Below are 26695 nucleotides of genomic sequence, written 5' to 3' on the forward strand. Positions count from 1 at the left end.
CTTTCTCGGATCACTAGACAACAATTCAGACAGACCATATAACTGTGTTTCATTAAGACAATTACTTCAAAATACTTATCTTTGAGAATTACATACACTACTGGCCATTAAAATTGCTACATCACGAAGATGACGTGCTACAGACGCGAAATTTAACCGACATGAAGAAGATGCTGTGACGTGCAAATGATTACCTTTCAGAGCATTCACACAACGTTGGCGCCGGCGACACCTACAACGTGCTGACACGAGGAAAGTTTCCAAACGATTTCTCACACACAAACAGCAGTTGACCGGCGTTGCCTGGTGAAACGTTGTTGTGATGCCTCGTGTAAGGAGGAGAAATGCGTACCATCACGTTTCCGAATTTCATAAAGGTCTGATTGTAGCCTATCCCGAATGCGGTTTATCGTATCGCGACATTGCTGCTCGCATTGGTCGAGATCCAATGACTGTTAGCAGAATATGGAATCGGTGGGTTCAGGAGGGTAATACGGAACGCCGTGCTGGATCCCAATGGCCTCGTATCACTAGCAGTCGAGATGATACGCATCTTACCGGCATGGCTGTAACGGATCGTGCAGCCACGTCTTGATCCCTGAGTCAACAGATGGGGAAGTTAGCTAGACAACTACCATCTGCACGAGCAGTTCGACGACGTTCGCAGCAGCATGGACTATCAGCTCGGAGACGATGGCTGCGGTTACCCTTGACGCTGCGCCTGCGATGGTGTAGTCAACGACGAACATGGGTGCACGAATGGCAAAACGTCATTTTTTCGGATGAATCCAGGTTCTGTTTACAGCATCATGATGGCCGCATCCGTTTTAGGCGACATCGCGGTGAACGTACATTGGAAGCAGGTATCCGTGATCGTCATACTGGCGTATCTCCCGGCGTGATGGTATGGGGTGCCATTGGTTAAACAGCGCGGTCACCTCTTGTTCACATTAATGGCACTTTGAACAGTGGACGTTACATATCAGATGTGTTACGACCCGTGGCTCTACCCTACATTCGATCCCTGCGAAACCCTACCTTTCAGCAGGATATTGCACGACCGCATGTTGCAGGTCCTGTACGGGTCTTTCTGTATACAGAAAATATTCGACTGCTTCCCTGGCGAGCACATTCTCCAGATTTCTCACCAATTGATAACTTCTGGTCAATGGTGGCCGATCAACTGGCTCGTCACAATACGCCAGTCACTACTCTTGATGAACTGTGGTACCGTGTTGAAGTTGCATGGGTGGCTGTACCTGTACAAGCCATCTCTGTTTGACTCAATGCCCAGGCGTATCAAGGCCGTTATTACGGCCAGAGGTGGTTGGTTATCTATGCACCCAAATTGCGTGAAAATGTAATCACATGTCAGTTCTAGTATAATATATTTGTCCAATGAATACCCGTTTATCATCTGCATTGCTTCTTGGTGTAGCAATTTTAATGGCCAGTAGTGTAGATGTGTCACAAGCAAAGGGCGACATCCGAAATAGACTTCTTCAGTATATACAATTCCTAAGTCACTGGTATACAAGTTCCTAATGATGCCGACACCAGTCGGGGGCGGCACTTATGCCCTCTTCGCATAGAGCGCGCTGCTGTCGCGTTGTCGTCCTGGAGACGAGTCGGTCAGCGCGCAATCGGCTGACGTCTTGTCAGAGTCCTCTGCGCTCTGTCGTTCCAGACTGGCGTGCGAGCTCTTGACTTCACGCCGTAGCACCCAGGACATCAAACACTCTCCTGCTTCGATGGGATCGAGCTCCGTCTAGCATGAACCACATCTAGTCTTTGGATAACGGGACGGTATCATCGTCTAAAACCTTCAAATACCGTTCGGCAGTCACCGTGACATCAAGGAATATCGCACCGATAATTTCAGTGACTGGACATTGCACACCACACAGTCACCCGTTGAGAATGAAGAGACTTCTCAATCGGGAAATGCGGGTTCTTTAGCCCCCCAAATGCGCTGATTTTAATTGTAGACGAACCCATTCAAATGAAAATGGGCTTCGTCGCTAAACCAAACCATGCATGCGTATAATAATTCCCATCATGCCCCGCATCTGAACGTCCTAACGCAAACCGTACAGAACTTACGACGACTTTATTTCATGTAGGTCAATGATTGTCACCCTGTATGTCGCTGCAGGGCCGAAGCTTTCCTGGTGACTGGAAAAAAGGAGCACGTCATTTCCGTTGATAAGATGAATCGTCATACAAACGCATGAAATTAAACGCCTGTACCCATAACGAAAGTATGCAGCGTGTTCGGAAATTCCTGTTATATACACTCCTGGAAATAGAAAAAAGAACACATTGACACCGGTGTGTCAGATCCACCATACTTGCTCCGGACACTGCGAGAGGGCTGTACAAGCAATGATCACACGCACGGCACAGCAGACACACCAGCAACCGCGGTTTGGCCGTCGAATGGCGCTAGCTGCGCAGCATTTGTGCACCGCCGCCGTCAGTGTCAGCCAGTTTGCCGTGGCATACGGAGCTCCATCGCAGTCTTTAACACTGGTAGCATGCCGCGACAGCGTGGACGTGAACCGCATGTGCAGTTGACGGACGTTGAGCGAGGGCGTATAGTGGGCATGCGGGAGGCCGGGTGGACGTACCGCCGAATTGCTCAACACGTGGGGCGTGAGGTCTCCACAGTACATCGATGTTGTCGCCAGTGGTCGGCGGAAGGTGCACGTGCCCGTCGACCTGGGACCGGACCGCAGCGACGCACGGATGCACGCCAAGACCGTAGGATCCTACGCAGTGCCGTTTGGGGACCGCACCGCCACTTCCCAGCAAATTAGGGACACTGTTGCGCCTGGGGTATCGGCGAGGACCATTCGCAACCGTCTCCATGAAGCTGGGCTACGGTCCCGCACACCGTTAGGCCGTCTTCCGCTCACGCCCCAACATCGTGCAGCCCGCCTCCAGTGGTGTCGCGACAGGCGTGAATGGAGGGACGAATGGAGACGTGTCGTCCCTAGCGATGAGAGTCGCTTCTGCCTTGGTGCCAATGATGGTCGTATGCTTGTTTGGCGCCGTGCAGGTGAGCGCCACAATCAGGACTGCATACGACCGAGGCACACAGGGCCAACACCCGGCATCATGGTGTGGGGAGCGATCTCCTACACTGGCCGTACACCACTGGTGATCGTCGAGGGGACACTGAATAGTGCACGGTACATCCAAACCGTCATCGAACCCATCGTTCTACCATTCCTAGACCGCCGAGGGAACTTGCTGTTCCAACAGGACAATGCACGTCCGCATGTATCCCGTGCCACCCAACGTGCTCTAGAAGGTGTAAGTCAACTACCCTGGCCAGCAAAATCTCCGGATCTGTCCCCCATTGAGCATGTTTGGGACTGGATGAAGCGTCGTCTCACGCGGTCTGCACGTCCAGCACGAACGCTGGTCCAACTGAGGCGCCAGGTGGAAAGGGCACGGCAAGCCGTTCCACGGGACTACATCCAGCATCTCTACGATCGTCTCCATGGGAGAACAGCAGCCTCCATTGCTGCGAAAGGTGGATATACACTGTACTAGTGCCGACATTGTGCATGCTCTGTTGCCTGTGTCTATGTGCCTGTGGTTCTGTCAGTGTGATCATGTGATGTATCTGACCCCAGGAATGTGTCAATAAAGTTTCCCCTTCCTGGGACAATGAATTCACGGTGTTCTTATTTCAATTTCGAGGAGTGTACATCTACGAGGTACCTAGGTTCCAAAAGTTTCCAGCCTGTTTAAAGTTGTAGAAATAAAACAACGATGCTACTTTTCAACGTACTCATCCTTCATTTCAATACACTTTACACATCCGTGAATTAACAACTCTATGTTTTTCTAAAAATTATCCCATTCTTTACCGGCAAAATGTCCCAACATAGCAGCTTTTACTTGATCATCATCATCGTCATCATAACATTTCCTTTCGCGAAAGTCCTTCTTTAAATTGGAGACGAGTTAACAGTCACTTGAAGGTGAGTGGTCAGTCTCCTGGAAGCCACATTCCCTTACTGCAGCCTTCGCAATTACCGCCATGTGCACTGGAGCATTGTCATGGAGAAGACGAACACCACTCGACCGCCTTCCACTCCTCTTCAGATTGATGGAGTCGCGTAGTTTGGGCAGAAGTGCAGCATGGTATTATGCGTCCATAGTGACATTCCTCTTTTTCAAGTTCCTCTGGAATCCCAGAAGATTGTTGCCATGACCTTCTTTGCGAATTGAATGGCCTTCACCTTTCTTGGTGGAGCTTCACCAGGTTCGCGCCATTCAAGAGATTCTCTTTTAGACAGAGGATCATAATAAAGAACCATAGTTTCATCTCCTGTAACAATGGATTTCAGTCCTCTTTCTGGTTGCCATGGCTTTGCTCCAACAACTTGGTGCAACATCTCATACACTGCTCCTTCTCCACTACAGAGAGAAGTCCTATCACCCATCTTACACTGACATTTTTCATGTGCAAATGATCATGCATGATCCAGTCAACGGTTGTATTAGATAACGCTAACTTTGCTGCAGTTTTCTTCAGTTTCAATCACCTGTCAAATATATTCACGTTCAGAGAAAACAGAACATCTTGAACGAATAGGGATAGGACGTTCATATTCAAAGGAAATATACATTAGTATGTTCTGCAGAAATGACTAGCATTTGAACCATGTCGGCTCACGGTTTTAAGATCAACATCGATATGCGGCGTCACACCATCTACTGGTAACATGTGGCTCCAGTTCTCGTTGTCGCTGTAAACTAAAAGTAATTGATCACCGTAACTTAAGCAGAGGTGCGGGATACATCGCAGACGTCTTCACGAATCGTAATGTCTAATCATTATGTTTGAAAGAGGGCGCATTATTGGTGTAGTGTTGGCAGAAGAGTCAACACCGTGTTGCTAGAGGAGGCCGAAATGCACGCATTTTAGCTCACGCAGGCTGGTGTGAGGAGGGGAGAACTATACTGACATGAGGTCTGGAACATGACAAGGAATTAGAATTCACAAAGCGGACGTAAGTCGTTTAATACTTAACTTTAATCCATTAATGATGAACGTCGCTCTTGACGGTACATGATTCACAATATGAATATCGATAGTAACTGAATATGGCGCCTTGCTAGGTCGTAGCAATTGACGTAGCTGAAGGCTATGCTAAACTGTCGTTTCGGCAAATGAGAGCGTATGTAGACAGTGCACCATCACTAGCAAAGTCGGCTGTCCAAAAAATGCTTCAAATGGCTCTGAGCACTATGGGACTTAACATCTGTGGTCATCAGTCCCCTAGAACTTAGAACTACTTAAACCTAACTAACCTAAGGACATCTCACACATCCATGCCCGAGGCAGGATTCGAACCTGCGACCGTAGCAGTCGCGCGGTTCCGGACTGAGCGCCTAGAACCGCTAGACCACCGCGGCCGGCACGTCGGCTGTTCAACTGGGGCGAGTGGTAGGGAGTCTCTCTAGACCTGCCGTGTAGCGGCGCTCAGTCTGCAATCATTGATAGTGGCGACACGAGGGTCCGACGTATACTAACCGACCGCGGCCGATTTAAAGGCTACCACCTAGCAAGTGTGGTGTCTGGCAGTGACACCACATTTGGAATGACAGAAATGTGATGCTGCTCGTAATAGATTAAGTGTTTCAGCAGTGCAACGCGAGTGTGCAGATTGGTTCACGGAAGACAGAAGAACATTACGAGATATGTCGGTTTGCACCACCCGGACCACACACCGAGAAGATAAATACCTCATCCGAATGACATTGCAGAACTGTTCTCCATACTCCTCGCCTCTGGCACAGGTGTGGAGCAGTGTAACACATTGTGCACTGCTAGAGGTGCCAGTCGCTCGTCTTTTATTACGGCATGGGTTACGTGCGCGTCGCCTGCTTCTCCACCTGTCTCTGACGAATGTGCAGAAACATGCTAGACGGCAGTGCTGTATGGAACGACGTCAGGAATTGCATCAGATAGTGCTTTAGGACGAATCCAGGTTATGTTTATTTGAAAATGATGGCCACAATTTGGTTCACTGTAGACTGGGGGAGTGGCATATAGTGACTGCATTCGCAAAAGACAGACAGCACCAACTCAAGACCTTATGATGTGGGATGCTATTAGTTACAACCACAACTCACAAATGGTGTGTGTCCAGGGCACTGTGACCAGTGTGACCTACGTGAATGACATACTTCTACCCGTAGCCATACCCTCTCCGCACAACACTCCAGACACCAGTTCTCAGAAGACAATGCACGACCACATGTTGCTGCACGAACACCTGCCCTCTTGATGGTACAGGATGTCAGCCTTTTGCCCTGGCCTACCATATCCCTACACTTGTCTCCAATCAAAAGTGTGTGAGGTATGGTGAAACGACGGGTGGAGCGCTGTGACCCAATGCCAGCCACACAGATGGACCTTGGTACAAGGCCGATGGCTATACCACACGACGTCATTCACACCTTACACGTGTCGATGCCATCACGCATGGAACAAGCTATCAGGGGCCATGGCGGATCCTGTGCCTACTATGCAGCAGGACACATGCTGAACCGAAGTGACTGAAATACTTTTCATTTGTGCGGAACATACTGATGTACACGACCAGTGAATATGAGCTTCCAACCTCTAGTCGGTCGAGGTGTTCTGTTCTTTTCTGAACAAGAGTGCAGAACTTCACTTTCAGTATTAGCTACGGTCACCACCTTAGCAGTAAGAACAACACGTGCATCATCAGCAATGCTGGATGAGATTTCCTCTCTGCAGCGTAGTGTGCGCTGATATGAAACTTCCTGGCAGATTAAAACTGTGTGCTGGACCGAGGCTCGAACTCGGGATCTCTGCCTTTTGCTGTCAAGTGCTCTACCATCTGAGCTACCTAAGCACGACTCACGCCCCGTCCTCACAACTTTACTTCTGCCAGTACCTCGTCTCCTTGCACGCGAAAGGCAGAGGTCCCGAGTTCGAGTCTCTGTCCGGCTCACAGTTTCAATCTGCCAGGAAGTTTCTCATCAGCAATGCTGTCTCTCCGTAGACGCAACTGCTTAGGCCGTTCCTTTACGGTGAAATATGAAACGGAAGCATCAACATAAACACTATCAAAGCGTACTTTGCTGGTTCAAACCCTTGTTTTGTGAGAAGCTTTATCACCGCACAACACCCGTTTCTATCCATTGCAGCACCGCAGCTCGCAGCGTCTTACTCAAACTGGTTACCATTCGAGTGAGGGTACTAGCGGGCTGCAATTCGTGTGCGGATCTACTGGCAGAAATAGCTAGCTTCCCTCCGAGGCATTTTAGCTTCCGCGCTCATTTTCAAGGTGTGGTCGGAGACTTATGGAAGCAATCTCGTAGGGCATGTACAGGGGAATGAGTACATAATATTCTGAATAGGACCTCATTTCCGGAAACGTACCTTTTTCGTTCTACGTCTGTTCAGATGTTTCACTCATCCACTTCTGCTTACGAGGGCAGTTCAATAAATAATGCAACACATTTTTTTTCTCGGCCAATTTTGGTTGAAAAAACCGGAAATTTCTTGTGGAATATTTTCAAACAATCCCGCTCGTCTCGTATAATTTCATTGACTTCCGACAGGTGGCAGCGCTGTACAGAGCTGTTAAAATGGCGTCTGTAACGGATGTGCGTTGCAAACAACGGGCAGTGATCGAGTTTCTTTTGGCGGAAAACCAGGGCATCTCAGATATTCATAGGCACTTGCAGAATGTCTACGGTGATCTGGCAGTGGACAAAAGCACGGTGAGTCGTTGGGCAAAGCATGTGTCATCATCGCCGCAAGGTCAAGCAAGACTGTCTGATCTCCCGCGTGCGGGCCGGCCGTGCACAGCTGTGACTCCTGCAATGGCGGAGCGTGCGAACACACTCGTTCGAGATGATCGACGGATCACCATCAAACAACTCAGTGCTCAACTTGACATCTCTGTTGGTAGTGCTGTCACAATTGTTCACCAGTTGGGATATTCAAAGGTTTGTTCCCGCTGGGTCCCTCGTTGTCTAACCGAACACCATAAAGAGCAAAGGAGAACCATCTGTGCGGAATTGCTTGCTCGTCATGTGGCTGAGGGTGACAATTTCTTGTCAAAGATTGTTACAGGCGATGAAACATGGGTTCATCACTTCGAACCTGAAACAAAACGGCAATCGATGGAGTGGCGCCACACCCACTCCCCTACCAAGAAAAAGTTTAAAGCCATACCCTCAGCCGGTAAAGTCATGGTTACAGTCTTCTGGGACGCTGAAGGGGTTATTCTGTTCGATGTCCTTCCCCATGGTCAAACGATCAACTCTGAAGTGTATTGTGCTACTCTTCAGAAATTGAAGAAACGACTTCAGCGTGTTCGTAGGCACAAAAATCTGAACGAACTTCTCCTTCTTCATGACAACGCAAAACCTCACACAAGTCTTCGCACCCGAGAGGAGCTCACAAAACTTCAGTGGACTGTTCTTCCTCATGCACCCTACAGCCCCGATCTCGCACCGTCGGATTTCCATATGTTTGGCCCAATGAAGGACGCAATCCGTGGGAGGCACTACGCGGATGATGAAGAAGTTATTGATGCAGTACGACGTTGGCTCCGACATCGACCAGTGGAATGGTACCGTGCAGGCATACAGGCCCTCATTACAAGGCGGCGTAAGGCCGTAGCATTGAATGGAGATTACGTTGAAAAATAGTGTTGTGTAGCTAAAAGATTGGGGAATAGCCTGGTGTATTTCAATGCTGAATAAAACAACCCCTGTTTCAGAAAAAAAATGTGTTGCATTACTTATTGAACTGCCCTCGTAATAATCTGAATTAGGCTTCACGCATTACACTTATTGCGAAATAATTCGAAAGGAAACGTACAGAAACACATTTGGTTTGTACTAACACATAAATATTACGTGGGTAAATTTATCCAAACCGAAAGTGAACCGAGCATACTGAACGTACAGAACAGTACCTATGCGTTCGAGCAGTGGCTCGATATGGCGGCTATCAACGTTGCTACAGACATTGTACTACGATGCATGTCCTGGCACACACGCTCCATCCTGCCTATTGTATCCTCCATTTCTAGTGCAGGGCCTCAACTCGTGCCAGCAGATGTTCCTCCGTCTCTACAGGAGTCTCGTAAAATGAACATTGCATACGTCCCCACAAGAAGTAGCCCACGTCATGCTATCTACCCTGTTGCACACCAGGACAAGCAACTCCGAGACTTCTCTCTTTCCCTCAGCGGACGTTGACGCCTTACCCATCTGAACTGAAACCGTCGTAGAACGGGAAAGGTACGTTTTCGTGCATGGGTTCTAATTCAAAATGTTATATACTCAAAAATATTATATACTCACTTCCCTCTGCTTAATCGTAGAAGTTTGTAATCGGAATTTCTGAAACTCCTATAGTGAAGAAATTTGGAACATGATTTATGCTCGCGTCTTACGACATTTCCGGAGACTGAAAAGCTCCTCGCTAGGAATCAGCATGGATTCCACAAACAACTATCTGTGTTTCTCCACGAAATCCACAAAACAGTAGCTTACACGTCCATGTTGTGTTCTTTAACTAGCAGAAGCCCTTCGATACCGTTCCGCACTATCACCTAGTGAACAAAATACATGTGAATGGATTATCACAATATTTCTGTGATTCGATTGAAGAGTTCCTAGTAAACATAACACAGCATGGCATCCTTAATGTATAGACGCCAAAGTAACCTCGGGTGTACCCCAAGGGAGTGTAAAATGACCATTATTTTTCGTAATGTGTATACATTACTTAGTGGGAAACGTTGGAAATTCCATATGTCTTTCCATGCATGATGCTGTTGCATACAGACCAGAGTGGAAAACTCTAGCGAAATGAAAAGACCTGTAGAAGCTAGGCGCTTGTTGCATGGATTAGCAGTTGTCCTCCAGTTTAAAAAAATACAACGTATCATGCATAAATAGAATGAAATGTTATGTGTGGTAGCATTATTGCATGCCAACGCTTTGTGGCATTCACATCCAGCACAGATTCAAAGACAAAATTCACATAGAATTAAGTTCTTATTAGTCAGATCGCTGTCCAAGATTAATTGGAAGAGTTCTGAGGAAGTGAAGTCCATCTATAAAAGAGTTAGCATACAAAATGCTCGTTAGATCAGTAGGAGATTGCTAGTCAGTCTGGGATCCGTAAGACACTGAATTAATAAAGTGTGATTCAAAAAGAAAGAACAGATTTTAACAGCTTATTACAGACAAACTATGGAAAATAGGAACACATGGTGCACGTCACTGGACAGAGGAAGTTCGCACAGACACTACACGATATAATCAACATGAGCACCATGCGTTGCTCCAGAAACATCTAAACCGTAGTCCATTTCATGATGATGATGTGCTGTTATCAGCGCCGGATAGTCCATTTCATTCCATACACAAATCAACAGGTCCCTATTTATTAAATCTATAGCTCCAACAATTCGATTTCTAAGCGCTGGAAGAGTAGCTGCCATACATGGGAAAAGTATCTCTGTCTTTTATGTAGCCCCCCAGAATCGCAAGGTGTGAGGTCTTGTGACCTGGAAAGCCAAAACCAATGCTCAAAACCATGTTGTTCACCTCTTTCAAACCAACATTGTGCGATGGTGTTGTTGAGATAACGTAGCACTTTAAGGTGAATATGAGGCGTGGCGACGTCATGCATAAGAATGTGATCATTTGAATCTTCGTGAAGTTGAGGAAAAACACAAAAAAATCGTTCAAATGGCCCTGAGCACTATGGGACTTAACTTCTGAGGTCGTCAGTTCCCTAGAACTTAGAACTACTTAATCCTAACTAACCTAACGGCATGACACACATCCACGCCCGAGGCAGGATTCGAACGTGCGACCGTAGCAGCAGCGCGGTTCCGGACTGAAGCGCCTAGAACCGCTCGACCACCCCGGCCGGCGAGGAAAAACACAATTTAGGAGCATGTGTAGGTATGACATTCCTGTCACAGTTTGCTCCGCGAAAAAGAAAGGTAGATGAACTTTGTGAACGAAAACGTCGCAAAACATATTCAGTTTCGGTGAGTCCCTTTCACGTTCGATGACGGCGCCAGGATTTTGTGACTCCCAAATTCTTACATTGTGGTGGTCTACTTTACCCGATGAATGAAACGTCGGTTCATCCGAAAAGATTAATCGTTCGGACAAGTCTGAAGAACTGAAATCCAAAATTCGTACCTTCCACTACGGTCGGCGGGACGCAATTGCTACAGTCACTGTAAGTCGTGAGGCTTCATATGTAGGCGTCGTTTCCGTTTCCAAACACACCACACTGTTCTTTGAGGAAGTTGAAGATCCTGGCAGACCTGCCTAGAGGACTTCCGAGGACTCCGTGTGAATGCATCTCGGATACGTTCGACATTTTCATCAGACGTGCGTGAGCGATCAGACCTCTTCCCTTTGCATTTGCAACCAGCTTCCCAGACTTTTATGTGCCAGTCATCATCGCGCAAATTCCAACACACAAAATGATTTCCATTGTGGTGAAATGGGATGATCGAACTAAGTGGGGCGTCGAACCATCCGATGACGGATTAGCGGTGTTCAACTGTACTGTGACGAGAAAGCGTATAATCCCTGGATTAATAAATAATGGTGCCAGAAACAAACAACAGCGCAGCTGTGTCCAAACGTTGAAACGTACTCTATCCAGTGGCATTCGCAATGTGTTTCTATCCTGTATAGTTTGTCATTAATAACCGAGTGAAATCTGTTCTTTCTTTTAGAGACACCTGGTACAGCAAATACAGGTGCTCCAATGATCAGCAGCGCGTTTTCGTTACAGTTTCGTTTAGTGAGAGCGAAAGCGTCACGAAGATGCTCAGCGAACTCCTAGCAGACCCTACAAAAGAAGCTTTTACTCCGCGATGTCCTTAGGTTAGTTAGGTTTAAGTAGTTCAAAGTTCTAGGGGACTGGTGACCATAGATGTTAAGTCCCATAGTGCTCAGAGCCATTCGAACCATTTTTGAACTCCGCGATGTGGTTTACTCCTAAAACTCTGACAACATAGGTCCTGGTACTGTCTACTAATATATTGCTTCACTGGCTAAATATCGAGAAAAGTTCGTGTAGCGAAAACCAGAGAGATTCGAGCTCACCTCGATGCTTACAATCGACCGTTCTTACCGCCACAGACCGTAACGTGGCTTGAGCATTACAGCTATGCATCTTATATATAGTACATGTAAATGAACTAATGACGCGCAACCTAAAATTTCCTCCATGTCAAAGTTTCCATTATGCCGCTAGGTATCCTTGTGGGCACTCATGTTTATTCCATAGGTATGATGCTTCTGAAGATGTGATTAGCACGAACGGAACTTAGACGATCTGTTATCTGATATGTTTTTAAAACAGCTACCAAGAGAAAAATTGCTATGCTTTTTAAAACAGTTTATGTTCCTTGCAGTTATCTGTTTCGGGAATTTTGGTCATCGTATATTTTATTTTCATTTTATTATTTTATTCATCCAGGTCTAACGATACCACCACTTGCAAAGTAGGTTATAAGTCAGGTTCATAATGTTGCTCTCGCAGCATATGTTCACTTTATTGGGCAACAACAAAGTTATTGACTGTGGATGGTATCGTCAGAATGGAAATAATGAAGTCACTGTAAAAATGTCATTAATTTTGGCACTTATCTTGAATGGATTCCCACGTAGATTTCATTGAAGTTGATATGGCTCATCTTGTTGATTCTATGGTGATTCCACTTTGACTGCTAGAAGGTCCAGATCTGTTCAAATGGTGCAAATGGCTCTGAGCACTATGGGACTTAACATCTGAGGTCATCAGTCCCCTAGAACTAATTAAACCTAAAGACATCACACACATCCATGCCAGAGGCAGAATTCGAACCTGCGACCGTAGTGGTCGCGCTGTTCCAGACTGAAGCGCCTAGAACCGCTCGGTCACAGCGGCCGGCTCCAGATCTGTATTTTAGCAATATTTGAAGACCTAACAAATTCGTTTTTCAGGAAATTCTTAATGATCAAACAATCCCAGATCAGAACAATGATATGGTAGAAATAATTTTGGACTTGGTGTTCACGATCCACATTTTTATTAAACTTCTTGTAAATTCACAAATACTTCTTCTTAACTGGCACATCATTAAGAGAACAGTTTTGTATCAATCTTCATATATTTAATTTCCACTTTAACCAAACACAAGATTTGACTGTTCTTTTGCCGGCCGGTGTGGCCGAGAGGTTCTAGGCGCTACAGTCTGGAACCGCGCGACCGCTACGGTCGCAGGTTAGAATCCTGCCTCCGGCATGGATGTGGTGATGTCCTGACGTTAGTTAGGTTTAATTAGTTCTAAGTTCTAGGGGACTTATGACCTCAGCAGTTGAGTCCCATAGTGCTCAGAGCCATTTGAACTATTTTTTGACTGTTCTTTTACAAAGCGAAATAACAACTTAACTTCTGCAAAGTGAAACAAAGACTACTTTATACGCATTCGCGCCTAAACGGTTACTAGTAAGTCAAAGATTATGACAGTCTCACAGAAATGAATACACACAAGAACCATTTCACTGTAATATATCGATACATCGGAGTAACTATACCTTAATAAAACCAAATATGAATATTGTCACAACATATGTATGTTACTTTGCAGAAAAGTAGTACGATATTACTGGTATGGAGAACTGGGGTTGGAGTGCCGTAATGGTCATGTAAATAAAGAACCATTATACAGGGATCATCTTAAAGTGCAATAGGATTTCTCGTCATTGTACAGTTGAACCTCGCATATCCGACGTTTGATGTTTCGACTACCCATTTAGTCTGACCATCCCATTTCCCGTGTCTGTTTACGTAAACGGGCCGCTGCTATTCAGATCTGAACTTGATGGCTCATCGTCTATGGTATGGTTCACTGGTTGATTTGGGAGAGGGGACCAAACAGCGTGGTCATCGCTCCCGTCGGATGAGGGAAGGATGGGGAAGGAATTCGGCCGTGCCTTTTCAAGGGAACCATTCTGGTATTTACCTGAAGTGATTTAGGGAAATCATGGAAAACCGAAATGAGGATGGTCGGAGGCGGGTTGAAACTGTCGTCCTCCCGAATGCTACTCCAATGTGCTAACCACTGCGCTACCTCGCTCGGTCCATGATACGGTTCAGTAGGTAGTAGACGTTGTTAGGTGCGATAATTCGATTAGTTTTAGAATGAAGTAACTTGCTTTTAACACATTTGTTTTATAAATTAGTGACAGTGTTCTTACATATTGAAGTGTGTCATATTAAACGTAAACATGTGACGCTGTTTTTACAACAGGATACTGAGCCCAGTGACGACAGTGAGTGGACCAGTAGAGCTGGCGGCGAGTGCACAACGGAAGCATAATTAATTGATGACCAAATCATTTACACTGTAATTCGAAGAACCGATGAGAACAGGGTATATAACGACGAGAATGAAGACAATAAACCAATGGCTCGAGTTTCACATACATATGCTAAAAATGCGTCTGATATAGCCCTGCATTACATCTACAAAAGATGTAGAAAACTATCACGGATACAAATCCTAATAGACCTATTGTGGATTAGGAAATGGCGGAACATCGTGGCAAAATCAATTTCGTCGTCTGCCAAGCAAGAGAACTTTGCAGATTTTTCGTCCTGCCAAAGAAAATAACATTTTTTACCGTGTAATTTCTCATGTTTCAAACTGCGAAGTGCATATGAGTTGTACGTCAGTGTAATACTGTAGTAAGATATGTACAGATGTTAAACTGTTACTCACGGTAACAATATCATACCGAAAGATATAGACGTCTTTTGCAATATAGGTACTGTTGTACTTTACACTTTCGTCTGAGATGTTTTAGTGTGTCATCGTTTCCTTTCTGTTTTCTTTCTGTTTGAACATGGAACAATATTTCAGACAGCATTTTCAGATGAAAATTAAAGTTGTGCTGTATTGTTTTGTGATATTACAGGGTTCAAAGAGCTTTTGCTCTGGAAGACGACATATTCGCGCCTTTCCATCGGTATGATGAATAAGATACCGAGATTCATCAGATCTTGCAACCCTCTGCCACTGCGTCCTCGTCGAGTGCCCACGTTCACGTGCCCATTTCAGTCATCGTTGCTGATGTCGCGGTCTTAACACTGTCACGTTCATGAGTTGTCGGCGGCAGTGACGCATCGTTAGGTGTGTTCAGTGCACTGTGTGTTCAGACACTCTTATACGCTGCCCAGCGTTAAAGTGTGATGTTAATTCCACCAGAGTTCGCTAGTCTGCTAGTCTGGCCAACCTACGACGTCAGACATCAGTAATGAGAGGTGGCCGCCCAACGCCACGACGTCTAGACGTGGTTTCACCTTGGCTTCGCCACGTGTCGAAGACACTCACCGCAGCACTCCTCAAACACCCGACAAGTCATGCAATTTCCGAAATGACAAACTGCTTATTGGCTTCTGTCTCGGGTTCCTTGGCCGACGTTCATCTGGTGACGTTTCCGAAATGCTCGTTCTGAGCCTCCTGGCCATCACAGTCTGGCCTCGGTGAAACTCAGATAGACCGCCCGCCTTCCGCATTCTACACACGGACAGCACGCTCACTGGTACTACACGCACCGTGCGTGGATCTGACCAGCAGCCATTCCTCGCCAGATGACGCTGCTAGCGCTTGGACTGGTTTACATCGATCGTATGTCGGTGGTCAGATTACTCTGGCTGATTGGCTCACCAGTGTTCTCAGGCTAGCTCTATTAAGTTTTTCCAGTACATTGTTAAGGTTGGCGTGTACAGGACACAAAATATGGCTTAATTTCATTCTCTGCTGATGGAAAATAGTGCATTCCATTCTCTTCACAATTATTAATTTACTAATTTACCCACGACCAAATATTATAGTTGAAAATAAACATTATAATTAAGAAAATACACTTGTGGAAATGGAAAAAAGAACACATTGACACCGGTGTGTCAGACCCACCATACTTGCACCGGACACTGCGAGAGGGCTGTACAAGCAATGATCACACGCACGGCACAGCGGACACACCAGGAACCGCGGTGTTGGCCGTCGAATGGCGCTAGCTGCGCAGTATTTGTGCACCGCCGCCGTCAGTGTCAGCCAGTTTGCCGTGGCATACGGAGCTCCATCGCAGTCTTTAACACTGGTAGCATGCCGCGACAGCGTGGACGTGAACCGTATGTGCAGTTGACGGACTTTGAGCGAGGACATATAGTGGGCATGCGGGAGGCCGGGTGGACGTACCGCCGAATTGCTCAACACGTGGGGCGTGAGGTCTCCACAGTACATCGATGTTGTCGCCAGTGGTCGGCGGAAGGTGCACGTGCCCGTCGACCTGGGACCGGACCGCAGCGACGCACGGATGCACGCCAAGACCGTAGGATCCTACGCAGTGCCGTAGGGGACCGCACCGCCACTTCCCAGCAAATTAGGGACACTGTTGCTCCTGGGGTATCGGCGAGGACCATTCGCAACCGTCTCCATGAAGCTGGGCTACGGTCCCGCACACCGTTAGGCCGTCTTCCGCTCACGCCCCAACATCGTGCAGCCCGCCTCCAGTGGTGTCGCGACAGGCGTGAATGGAGGGACGAATGGAGACGTGTCGTCTTCAGCTATGAGAGTCGCTTCTGCCTTGGTGCCAATGATGGTCGTATGCGTGTTTGGCGCCGTGCAGGTGAGCGCCACAATCAGGACTGCATACGACCGAGGCACACAGGGCCAACACCCGGCATCATGGTGTGGGGAGCGATCTCCTACACTGGCCGTACACCACTGGTGATCGTCGAGGGGACACTGAATAGTGCACGGTACATCCAAACCGTCATCGAACCCATCGTTCTACCATTCCTAGACCGGCAAGGGAACTTGCTGTTCCAACAGGACAATGCACGTCCGCATGTATCCCGTGCCACCCAACGTGCTCTATAAGGTGTAAGTCAACTACCCTGGCCAGCAAGATCTCCGGATCTGCCCCCCTTGAGCATGTTTGGGACTGGATGAAGCGTCGTCTCACGCGGTCTGCACGTCCAGCACGAACGCTGGTCCAACTGAGGCGCCTGGTGGAAATGGCATGGCAAGCCGTTCCACAGGACTACATCCAGCATCTCTACGATCGTCTCCATGGGAGAATAGCAGCCTGCATTGCTGCGAAAGGTGGATATACACTGTACTAGTGCCGACATTATGCATGCTCTGTTGCCTGTGTCTATGTGCCTGTGATTCTGTCAGTGTGATCATGTGATGTATCTGAGCCCAGGAATGTGTCAATAAAGTTTCCCCTTCCTGGGACAATGAATTCACGGTGTTCTTATTTCAATTTCCAGGAGTGTACATATGGATAGACGAGATGGATTAGAATGAGAAATACAAAAGAAATTAATTTATCAAAGCTGTCAGTGTGGCACAAAGTTCATGTAAGTAATCATTTACATTTATCGTAAAACTGAGTTAAACGCGACAACACTTCCGCTTCTGGTTGGGTCTCCACACTTTTATGGGGTAGGACGTCAAACGGTCCGCCGACTTGGAGCAGGAGAGGCAGCACAGAACATTTTATTTTCTACTGTCTATATTTTTAAAAATAAATTCAAAAAACTTTGTAAGCATGACTAGGAAGGATTCAGGATTCACACTCATAACAATGGAAGTGCAAAAACATAAAAAAATAAATATTTTTAGATATGAAATATCATCATTTTGTCACTTACTGTTGGCTGCATTCGTTGCTATAGGTATGTTTTTCTTCACAAGTAAGAGAGATTCTTTAATGAATTTTGCACAGCATACAAACCATACTTACTGTTGTGTGAAACTCTAGAATTTTCCAAATCTATTAAAAACTGTGGTAAAAATTGAGATAATTAACTACAAAATTTGATTTTTTTCCTAAACATAAAGTTTAAAACGTAACAGCTCATTCATTTTTTTCATAAATTAAGTAGATTCCAGAGTTTCAGACACCTGTAAGTATGGTTTGTATGCTGTGCAAAATTCATCGAACAGTCTCTCTTACTTATGAAAAAAACTGTAGCTATAGCAACAAATGCATCCAATAGTAAGTGAAAAAATGATGAAATTTCACATGTAAAAAAAATTATTTTGTTATGTTTTTGAACTTGCGCTGCTACGAGTGTGAATCCTGAATCCTTCCTGGTCATGCTGACAAAGTTTTATGAATATACTTGTAAAAGTATAGACAGTGGAAATTAAAATGTCCTGTGGTGCCTCTCCTGCTTAAAGTCGGCCCGTTTGACGTCCTACCTCCCTTGACTTGATGTGGTTGATGTGATCTATCAGAGAACATTTGTGTTATCAATATATGATACTTTACCTGTTCCGAAGTTGCATTTTAAGATTAAGTTTTAAAATAAATTCCAACTGCTGAAGTAATATATTTTTAAAAGGGATATTACTCAATTTAATACTGTTTTCCACTGCAAGACGCCATTTCAATCATAAAATTCAGCTGCTGATTAACAGTTCGTTTTGTAAACGTACCTTAACCACATGACGCTCTTAACTTCGTTTCAGTTACATCGCGGGAGGTTACGGTAGTTATAATATCTGACGTAGCGCTCGTAGTAACCCAAAAGCGCTTCGCACACGGGAGTTGAATCTCTGTCAGCCTTTTTTTTTTCACACCGTACCACTGTGAAATACGTTATATGGAATTATCTATGGAAAAACCACCATTTTGTCATCGAGATTAATGGCTCTGAGCACTATGGGACTCAACTGCTGAGGTCATTAGTCCCCTAGAACTTAGAACTAGTTAAACCTAACTAACCTAAGGACATCACAAACATCCATGCCCGAGGCAGGATTCGAACCTGCGACGTAGCGGCCTTGCGGTTCCAGACTGCAGCGCCTTTAACCGCACGGCCACTTCGGCCGGCCCATCGAGATTAAACGAGCACGGATGCATGTACTACTGGCGACAATAGAGGCCACATTGTTATCTGCATCTTGAAAAGTGAGCTACGTAAAACAACATTCTTAATATTTCATTGCCTCGATTCAGAAGGTCAAATTGATTTTGCAGGTACTAGTGCAGCGTAATAATCGTGTGTCTATGTGTTGATAAAACCAATAACTTGAATGTTCATTCTTCGACTATTCATCGTTCGAATCACTTTGTGGCAGTTTTTCCACTTATTATTTTATTTTTAACTCACAATATAATTATTTATATTTAGTTGTTATCGTTCGTCGGATCGTACAGATAAGCATTTATTGTTATCTTGAGAAATTTATGTACATGTGTAATAGCAATGTAGAATAGAGAGAATGAGGCAGTTCAGTGAAGATACTGACCTATTATTCGGGAGGATGCAGTTTCTTTCCTGATTTAGGTGTTTCCTGGATTCTCATAAATCATTACAGGAAAGCGCCGTGACGAATCATTCACCAGGGAAAGAGCCGATCGCCTCTCCTATCATAACTAAAGTATTTTTGTACATTCTCTGTAAGCATGTTTTTTAGCTATTTATTTTGATTGTGAAGTAGAACCTCACTAACCCGTCACAAACTGGCTTCAGTCACACTCAGTCAGATTTCGCTCCTTCCCCATTTCACAAACAGACAGCATGCTCACTGATACTGCATGCACCGTGCGTGTGTCTGATTAGCAGTCATTCCTCGCCAGGCGACACTTCTATCGCCTGAACAGGTTTATACGGATAGTAGGTTGGTGGTCATTATGTTCAGGCTGGTTAGTGTAGATAATAGACCAGGTATAAATGTAAATACATTTCTTGTAGTGTCCATTTTCGCAGCAGCCGTATATACGAGGCGTGTTTTTTTAAGTAAGTACCATTATGAAATTAAAAAAAAAGACGTGCTAAGATATCACAATAATTTTATTTTTACATGAAAGCCTGTACCTTAATCTACTTTTATACATAATTTCCGTCAATACTGAGGCACTTGTCATAACGTTGTACCAGTTTTTGAATACCTTCCTCACAGAAGTCTGCCGCCTGACTTGTTAACCACTGCATCACCACTGTTTTGCCTTTGTCATGAAGACGCTGACCGCCCAGGTATTTTTTCAAGTGCAGGAACAGATGGTAGTCACTGAGCGCAAGATCGGGGCTGTACGGAGGATGCTCTAGAGTTCCCCATCGAAAAGATGTGATGAGATCTTTGGTCTGATTCGCCACGTGCGGGCGGGCATTGCCTTACAGCAAAATGATTCCCTTGCTAAACTTGCCACATCTTTCGTTCTGAATTGAACGGCGCAGATTGTGCAATGTCTTACAGTAAGCTGCTGCATTGGTTGTCTCATTACGAGGCAGAAATTACACAAGCAATACTCCTTTTCTGTCCCAAAAATCTGTGCACATGATTTTCCGGGCAGAAATTGTTTGCTTAAACTTCACTTTCCTGGGTGAATCTGAATGCCGCCATTCCATGGACTGTCGCTTTGATCCTGGTGTGAGATAGGCCACCCATGTTTCATCTTGAAGAAACACCTGGGCGGTCAGCGTCTTCAAGACAATGACAAAGTCAAAGCATGGTGATGCAGTGGTTAACAAGTCACGCGGCAGACTTCTATGAGGAGCGTATTCAAAAACTGGTACAACGTTATGACAAGTGCCTCAGTATTGACGGAAATTATGTATAAAAGTAGATTAAGGTACAGGCTTTCATGTAAAAATAAAATTATTGTGATATCTTAGCACGTCTTTTTTTAATTTCAAAACGGTAGTTACTTAAAAAAAGACGCCTCGTAAATTGCAGTTGTTTCAAAGAAACATTTTGCACGGTGCACATCGAAATTTTTGTTTTTATTTATGCATCCAGACGCGTTTCGCCTTTTTTACAAGACATCTTCAGTGGGTGTCCTGAAATATTACATGATTTGATTTGTCCGTTTTTACATATAGGTTATGGTTTAACTTCTAGGTTATAGATTTGAAAACGTTCCTTAACGTTTTTTTTTTTTTTTTTTTTTTTATGAAATGAAAAGGTACTTACACGTAACTTCTAATTCATTACATCTAAGCAAACTGCTTTTTCTCATCTGGCAACCAGGTGGACATCTTACTGTTCACTTTCAGTTCACTGTTTACGTTAACTGCCATCTTTTTAATACAGAGTTCCATTTGTTTTTCTAAGTGTTACTCACATTCTCAGTTTTTTGCATTCAATTGTTTTGTGACTGTGTGTGTGTGTGTGTGTGTGTGTTAGAGAGGGAGAGAGATTTCTTAAATTTTAATTTTTTTTCATAAAATAAAAATTATTTATTTTATTTCTATTCTCTGAATAGAAAGCATTGCCGTGTTCACCAGTAGCGCATAAAGCATTGGCGTCAAGTGGTTAATGTTCTCCCGAGTGGAGACTGCTTTTTGCGATTACTTCCTAACTATAAAAAAACAGCATTGTTGAACTGCAGAATTTGGAAAATATGATGAGGGACTGTTACTTGTGTTGCAAAATATTATAGTCACACTCTTTCTTACGGTGTATCTTTAGTTCGCACTCAGTAACTCTTCTACGAGTTTTCTGCTTTCCAATCGCAGTCGTTTGTTCAGGAATGGGTGTTAAGCTATGTGTCAAGCAGCAGGCTTCACGAAACTGATGGCCGACATACTTTATCGACCTGAGACTATGAGTTTCAGTGGTTGGCGACTGTTGATGTCTATCTGCAGCAGCCAGTAAGAGCTACCTGTCACGCATGCGCCGTACAGCCCACAGCGTCAGTACCTGTCGGCTATTATTGCTCGCTTACCTGACGCTGCGAATGTGGGAACAAGACGGGGAAAAAAAGAAATCGAAAAAGGAATAAAAGACGACCTTTGGCCGGCCGCTAAATCACAGAGAGAAGAAATACGGGGCGAGAAAAGAACCGTGCAGAATGTTCTGTAATTTGCGGTGTGGTGTTTCGTGAGCCAGTCGAGTGCCGGTTAGAGGAAATCCGTGTACTCGAGTGTGTCATTAGGGTTTCTGTTTTCTACGCAGGCGACGGCTTCGAAATGACCCCGCAATTAATCGACGCTCCTATCAGCATCCATCGTTCCATAATTCTCGTCACCTGCAGTTCTGAATTCGTTGCGCAACGTGCCGAATACAGACAACGGCATTCAGAGCGGACGGTGGACAATAGTTTATGAAACTCACCTGCGTTGTAACGCAGGGGCACACTCTTATCTTCCCCATTGACAGAACAAATAATGCTCTCAAAATGCACACTGCTACGTCGGCAGATTGGAAGGCCAGACAGAAACGAGTAGTGAGTTGCGAGTCATACGCTGTAATGAGACGTCCTGATTTTAAGCCTACGTGCAGAAGACTGTGACTTCAAGCTATAACTTTGCAACAGATAGCAATGCTCTTTCTGGATGAGGAAAACAAACTGATCACGGAATGGCTTCAAAATTCAGTCTGTAATGCATCCAGTCCGCCCAACTCGAGATATTTATTTATCAAGTTTAAAAACAACGTTATAAAATACACAGCTATGGCAATATCTTTTACTGAAGACAGGACTTCCGGTCAACATCAGGCCATCTTCGGGTGTCGCACGAGAAAATAAGAAAACGAGATAAGAAATGTGTACAATTCTAACACATAGCCATTATGTGTGTAGACATTACATGCAGGCCTTCACATATTAATACAAGAGAATTATGTCATTTAATTGTGCGTACTTGTTTTCTGGCTTTCTCCTTTTCGTTAAGGAGACCCGACGACGGTCTGCTGTTCGTCCGAAATAGATTTTAGACAATAAAAATGATGTTACAGGTATCTACTTTGTAATGAAACTTTCAACCTTCCTAAAACCTGTTCAACATTGCTCATACAAAATACTTATTTATCAGGTTTCTTGGCCCATGGTCATGGAACGAGTCAGATCATAACTTACACAGTTCTGATCAGAAAACTGATTTACAAAATATGGATAAGATTCTTTTGTGACGTGCTAACAAAAGAAGTATTTGGACCCACGGATGTCTCTTTTCGCAACGTAGGAGATGGCATTAATTTCTTTTTTTCAGTGGATTTCGCAAAGGGATAACTCCTTTCAGGTCAGCGGTTCAAAACTACATCAACGGTGAATATGCAAAACGATTCAGTTCGAAACGCAATTCTAAACCACCGGGTTTAAATGAATTCGCTTTTTTTCTACTTTGTGGTTTCAGGTTAATGTTTATTCAGGAAAGCACTACTAACAGCTATTTAGATTACATTGCTAGTCTAGCTTCAGCTAAGAGAATGTAAGTCATGCTCTGCATTGTTTCCCTGCGCGAAATGACATAAAAAAGTATTTCTGCGTTCAGTAACCAGTCTTCCACTGTAAATGGAAGTGTATTTTGCTACAAATCATTCTCCGGTGTATAGTAGCCTACAGTATACATATTTAAACCACCACAAAACAATTCAAAAATTAGGAATAATGCAAAAGATGTATAGTGAAAGCACCATAACATTCTTTTTTCGTCAGCAAGTGCATGCTGAATGGTTTGCATTCGTTCTTCATTTCCCATACCTCGACTCTGTTTCCAAACTTACATAGGTCTTTCTGCAAGTGTATTTTGCCATACGCAACATGTTATCTGCAAGTCCGCAGCTCCTGGTCTAGTTCCGGTTTTGCGATCAGGAGACAGAATGTGGAATATGAAACATGTCATGCAACATGCTCAAAGAAACAACAACGACAAAGAAACAGATCGTGAAGAAAAAGACAGTGCTTCTACATTGTGGAGTTCCGGGTTCGATTTCCGACCGGGTCATTGATTTTCTTCGCTCTGGGACCTGGTGTTTGTGTTGTGCAAATCATTTGATCTCATCTTCATTGACGCGCAAGTCCCCGTAGCGGAGTCAAAGAGAAAGACTTGCAACAGGCATCTGAAGACTGACAAATCTGAAAGCTCTTGTGTATAGAAAATTACTCTAACTTCAAAGTGAAACTAATTGTCTTGGTCAGGTATATTGTCTTTCATCTGCTCTTTGATCAGCTGACGCGTTTTCCTAAGATGGAAAAGTCAACTACGGAGACTGGTGTTACCGTGAAAGTTTGTGGCCTGTCACAGTCTACGAAATTAAATCAGGGAATAATGAGTACGTCTCTGGTGTATTTGCGATTTTCAGCGAGGCTACAATTATATGAAGCACGTGATTTGCGACACGTGCAGTAGCTTGGTAGAAACTAAAATTGCAGACATAAAGAGAAAGAAAAGCTTCTGGAGATACCGGAGAATATAATCGTGACGAGAGTGGAACAAGCCACTGAATTTTTCACCGTATATCTTTTGTATGCTCCTTACTTTAGCTGTTAGTTCGCTGATGACTGTAAAATATGTTTGTGTAGGAAGAAGTAATTCGTTCTTCAGCAGACTCAAAAGTCCTACCGTTGTGTCAGTACTTTCAAACCGTACAACTCGGTCATAAAATCCAGTACAGCAGCTCGCTACAACTTTTCTTAATTGGTTCTAAATACTTTAAGGCAAGAAAACCCGGGGAATGCTGTATGAAATTTAGGAAACATATGGCAATTTGATCTTATCAGCTGTTATCTTCATCATCATGAAGACATAAAAAAATAAGACTTTGGTCCTTTATGAATGTGAACACTGTGACTGTGATAAATAAAGGTTTTAAAAAGTGACTACAAGGATTTGCGCTTTGTGATGGTACATTTACTTTTATTTTATTATTTTTATTTATTTGTTTATTAACTTTAGCATCAGTGGTTTGAAGTTGGCGATCAGCTCATCACCAGTTGGAACATAATTTTAATGTATGTATGACATTAGTTTCTCCCGGTGTATACAATGTCCAAATAACTTGCAAAAATGCAGTCGGGTGACGTGCTCGAAAATACGGCAATATTTCCACAGGAGCACACCCTATCATTTTCAAGCCAAAAGTGCAGCAAGTAAGCGCCTTGCTAGCGATTTTAAAACCTCGGTCTCTACAGAAATTCCATAAAGATAAAACACACACACACACACACACACACACACACACACATATATATATATATATATATATATATATATATATATATATATATATATATATATATATATATATATATAGGGTGAGTCACCTAACGTTAACGCTGGATATATTTTGTAAACCACATCAAATACTGACGAACCGATTCCACAGACCGAACGTGAGGAGAGGGGCTAGTGTAATTGTTTAATACAAACCATAAAAAAGTGCACGGAAGTATGTTTTTTAACACAAACCTACGTTTTTTTTAAAAGGAACCACGTTAGTTTTGTTAGCACATCTGAAGATATAAACAAATACGTAATCAATGCCGTTTGTTGCATTGTAAAATGTTAATTACATCCGGAGATATTGCAACCTTAAGTTGACGCTTGAGTACCACTCCTCCGCTATTCGATCGTGTGTATCGGAGAGCACCGAATTACATAGGGATCCAAAGGGAACGGTGATGGACCTTAGGTACAGAAGAGACTGGAACAGCACATTACGTCCACATGCTAACACCTTTTTATTGGTCTTTTTCACTGACGCACATGTACATTACCACGAGGGGTGAGGTACACGTACACACGTGGTTTCCGTTTTCAATTACGGAGTGGAATAGAGTGTGTCCCGACATGTCAGGCCAATAGATGTTCAATGTGGTGGCCATCATTTGCTGCACACAATTGCAATCTCTGGCGTATTGAATGTCGTACACGCCGCAGTACATCTGGTGTAATGTCGCCGCAGGCTGCCACAATACGTTTTTTCATATTGTTGTGACTTGGCAAGACATCCAAGCCACTATGATTGGTAGCCGAAAGGCACGCGTTAAGCTCACGCAGGCTGGCGTGAGGTCTGGAACATTTAAGGAAGTTTATAGTAGTAAAGAACGTAAGTAACTACTGGAATACTTAACTTTAATTCGTAATTGGTGTTTCAGGCAAATGCCGGGATGGTTCCTTTAAAAAGGGCATGGCCGATTTCCTTCCCAATCCTTCCCTAACCCGAGCTTGCGCTCCGTCTCTAATGACCTCGTTGTCGACGGGACGTTAAACACTAACCTAACCTAACCATAATTGGTGAACATTGGTCTGACGGTACATGCATCACAAGAGAAATAGCAAATGATAATGGCGCCTTGCTAGGTCGCAGCAAATGACGTAGCTGAAGGCTATGCTAACTATCGTCTCGGCAAATGAGATCGTAATTTGTCAGTGAACCATCGCTAGCAAAGTCGGCTGTACAACTGGGGCGAGTGCTAGGAAGTCTCTCTAGACCTGCCGTGTGACGGCGCTCGGTCTGCAATCACTGATAGTGGCGACACGCGGGTCCGACGTATACTAACGGACCGCGGCCTATTTAAAGGCTACCACCTAGCAAGTGTGGTGTCTGGCGGTGACACCACACATATCACACATATCCTCTGGGGTTGTAGGCACATCACGGCACACATTCTCCTTTAACGTATCCCACAGAAAGAAGTCCAGAGGTGTAAGATCAGGATAACGGGCTGGCCAATTTATGCGTCCTCCACGTCCTATGAAACGCCCGTCGAACATCCTGTCAAGGGTCAGCCTAGTGTTAATTGCGGAATGTGCAGGTGCACCATAATGCTGATACCACATACGTCGACGCGTTTCCTGTGGGACATTTTCGAGCAACGTTGGCAGATCATTCTGTAGAAACGC

This window comes from Schistocerca cancellata, chromosome 3, assembly GCF_023864275.1.
Source record: "Schistocerca cancellata isolate TAMUIC-IGC-003103 chromosome 3, iqSchCanc2.1, whole genome shotgun sequence".
NCBI classification, from domain to species: Eukaryota; Metazoa; Arthropoda; class Insecta; order Orthoptera; family Acrididae; genus Schistocerca; species Schistocerca cancellata.